The sequence below is a fragment of the Arachis ipaensis genome, chromosome B06 (assembly GCF_000816755.2).
Source record: "Arachis ipaensis cultivar K30076 chromosome B06, Araip1.1, whole genome shotgun sequence".
Classification (NCBI taxonomy): domain Eukaryota; kingdom Viridiplantae; phylum Streptophyta; class Magnoliopsida; order Fabales; family Fabaceae; genus Arachis; species Arachis ipaensis.
Genome location: NC_029790.2, coordinates 87,116,881 through 87,120,936, shown reverse-complemented (window position 1 = coordinate 87,120,936; position 4,056 = coordinate 87,116,881).

Below are 4,056 nucleotides of genomic sequence, written 5' to 3'. Positions count from 1 at the left end.
AAAAAATTTACTGATTATTTTGTCACAAAAATTTAAAAAAGTTATAAAAAATTTTAACTTAAAATCCCTACAAAGTAGACAAAGAACCGCCACTAAATTATGTTGTGGGGGTTCTGTAAAACTGCCACAAATAGGCTCGTGGCATCTCAAATTTGGAAGTTTGGAAAACTCCTACAAATATTTTTGTAGGGGTTTCAAACCGCCACAAACCAAGAAAAAAACTGCCACAAATAAACTTGAATCTTGTAGTGGTGAAAAGGATGAGAGAGGTAGCCAAGGATCGTCGAAAACTTTAACGGAGGAGCCCAAGCCGACTTGTCAGTTCAGGCCTTTCTCAACAATATTTCTACCCTCTAGCAGACTTCACCAGCCCATGAAAGTAATGTCCCTATCTTTGCTCTCATTGCATCAGAATATTTGAAATACTTTTCTTTGAGAATTCTTGCTAGTAAGGACTTAGGTTGGGCGATTATTCTCCAAAATTGTTTTTCTAGTAGAGCTAGGTTCTGAGCTTTTAGGTCTCTGATTCCTAAACTACCTCCTTTCTTTGGCCAAGTCATTGTATTCCAGATTCTCCAAACCATTCTCCTTTCTGAACTTTTTTGCCCCCACCAGAATTGTGAAAGCTTGCTATGAATTTCTGAAATCAAAGTATTAGGGAGTTTGAAGCATGACAAGGTATATATTGGAATTGTCTCACCAACTGCTTTAAGCAAAATATGTCATCCACCCGATGAAAGAGAACTCCTCTTCCACCCTATCATCTTCTTTCAAACTTTTTCCATGATTAAACTACATGGCACCTTCTTCAATCTATTCACATTGAAGCGTAGACCAAGGTACTTGTCCTGTGCCTTAACATGGTCAATATTTAGAGTCTCTGTCAGTTGAGTTCGTAGTGATTGTGGAGTATTATTACTAAAGAAAATAGCACATTTGTTAAGTTAATCCACTATACACTAAAGCTTTCGTAGTGCTCTAACAACTCTAGAACTCTACCGCAACTATTACTTTCCTTACAAAGTAGGATAGAATCATCCACAAATAGAAGGTGGTTTACTCTTGGGCATTGTCTATTCACCTGGATACCTTGAATTTCACTGCTTTGTGTCGCAAGAAGGAGAGGTCTTTTGTATAAAATAGGAAAAGATACGGGGATAGAGGATCACTTTGTCGGATACCTCTATTTGGTTTAAAGAAACCATAAGGTTAACCTTTCACAACAACAGAATAAGAAACAGTAGTTATCAATTCACGAATCCAATTGATCACAATATCATCAAAACCCAATTTGTCCAATATAAACAACAAAAAGTGTCATTCTACTCTATCATAAGCCTTGCTCATGTCTAATTTAATAGTCATTTCGTATTCTAGCCCTTACTTCTTGGTTTTTAGGTAATGCAAACACTCATGAGCTATCAGAATATTATCAGATATTAGACAACCTTTGATAAATGCACTCTGATTTAAGCTGACAAGCTTATTCATTAAATCTTGAAATCTATGCACCATCACCTTAGATATAATTTTATAGACAACCGTTGAGAGGCTAATAGGTCTCACCTGAGCCATGTTGCTTACATCCGGTATTGTTGGAATAAGGCAAATATGCATGTGGTTGAAACTTTTGAGAATTTGACCACCCACAAAGAAGCTTTGTACTGCCCGAAAAACATCACCATTCACAATATCCCAATAAGTCTGAAATAATTTTGAGGTCATCCCATCATCACCTGGGGTACTCTGTGGGTGTATGCTGATTATTGCTCGTTTCACTTCCTCCACAGTAACAGGCTTCCTGAGCTTTCAGTTCATAGTAGCTGATACTCTAGGATCAAAATCATCAAAGAAGGGGGCTAAATCAGCATGACACTCTGATGAGAATATACCTTTAAAGTATCTTTCAATAGTCGCGACAATAGCAGCATTGGAGGTAGCTTCCTCTCCATTGTCATCAATTAGTTTCCATATCTTATTTCTTCTGATTCTCGATCTAAACTTCTGATGAAAGAACTTAGTATTTTGATCACCCTCCATAAGCCATTTGACTCTTGATTTTTTTTCTAATAAAGCTCTTCATCCTGAAAATCAATTTCTAGCCTCCTTTCAAGCTCTGTTAATTTGGTGCCCCCTAGAATACCTGCTGCCTGATGAGTGGATAATTTATACGCTTTTTGGCATTATTTTTACATAGTTTTTAATATGATTTGATTAGTTTTTAATATATTTTTATTAGTTTTTAAATAAAAATCACATTTCTGGACTTTACTATGAGTTTGTGTGTTTTTCTGTGATTTCAGGTAATTTCTGGCTGAAATTGAGGGACTTGAGCAAAAATCAGATTCAGAGGTTGAAGAAGGACTGCAGATGCTGTTGGATTCTGACCTCCCTGCACTCAAAGTAGATTTTCTGGAGCTACAGAAGTCCAAATGGCGCGCTCTCATTTGCATTAGAAAGTAGACATCCAGGGTTTTTCAGCAATATATAATAGTTCATATTTTTCCCAATTTTAGACGATGCAAACTGGCGTTCAACACCAGCTCTCTGCCCTATTCTGGAGTTAAACGCTAGAAACAGGTTGCAAAGCAGAGTTAAATGCCAGAAACACGTTACAAACTGTCGTTTAACTCCAAAAAGAGTCTCTACACATGAAAGCTCAATGCTTAATCCAAGCACACACCAAGTGGGCCTGGAAGTGGATTTCTGCATTATTTACTTATTCCTGTAACCCTAGTGACTAGTTTTAGTTTAAATAGAACTTTTTACTATTGTACTAGGGGTCTTTTTCCCTATTTTCGAATTCATATGCCATTTAGGGAGGCTGGCCATTCGGCCATGCCTGGACCTTGTTCTTATGTATTTTCAACGGTAGAGTTTCTACACACCATAGATTAAGGTGTGGAGCTCTGCTGTTCCTCATGAATTAATGCAAAGTACTATTGTTTTCTATTCAATTCAAGTCTATTTCTTCTCTAAGATATTCATTCGCACAAAGGAACATGATGAATGTGATGATTATGTGACTCACATCACCATTCTCACTTATGAATGCGTGCGTGACAAACACTTCCGTTCTACATGCAAACAAGCTTGAATGCGTATCTCTTAGCCTTCTGATCGTGAGATCAGAGTTTTCGTGGTATAGGCTAGAACTATTGGCGGCCATTCTTGAGGTTCGAAAAGTCTAAACCTTGTCTGTGGTATTCCGAGTAGGATCCGGGAAGGGATGGCTGTGACGAGCTTCAAACTCGTGAGTGCTGGGCGTAGTGACAAATGCAAAAGGATCACTGAATCCTATTCCAGCAGGATCGAGAATCGACAGATGATTAGCCGTGCGGTGACAGCGCATCTTGGACCATTTTCACTGAGAGGACGGGAAGTAGCCATTGACAACGGTCATGCCCTACATAAAGCTTGCCATGGAAAGGAGTATGAAGGATTGGATGAAGACAATAGGAAAGCAGAGGTTCAGAAGGAACAAAAGCATCTCCATACGCCTATTTGAAATTCTCACCAATGAATTACATAAGTTCTCAGAAAATTGGATAGGTGCTGTTTAGGATTCTCCAGTGGAGTTCCACCATAGGAACAATTGTTCTCTATTAGTGTAATGAGTTGTGGCTTCATGTTGTGGTGTTCTTCTTTCTCAGAAACTCCTTCTTCAATGACATCCTTCCCTCTGGCTGCTCTTCCTCCCTGTGACATATAAATCAACAACGGAACACACAGTGATTCTCTTGAAAATTAAGTGTAGTCAGTTGAGACAAAACTTCAAACAGTTAGTGGGTTAGTCAAAAATTAAAGAAAAAGTGCTTGATCTAAACTGCCACCTCACTTAATCATTGTCAATCTAATCAATCCCCGGCAACGGCGCCAAAAACTTGATGGGATATTTTTGCGGAAAAACGAATTCCTCCAAAACACCCAGATCTAACCGGCAAGTGCACCGGGTCGCATCAAGTAATAATAACTCACGGGAGTGAGGTCGATCCCACAGGGATTGAAGGATTGAGCAATTTTAGCTTAGTGGTTGATTTAGTCAAGCGAATCAAG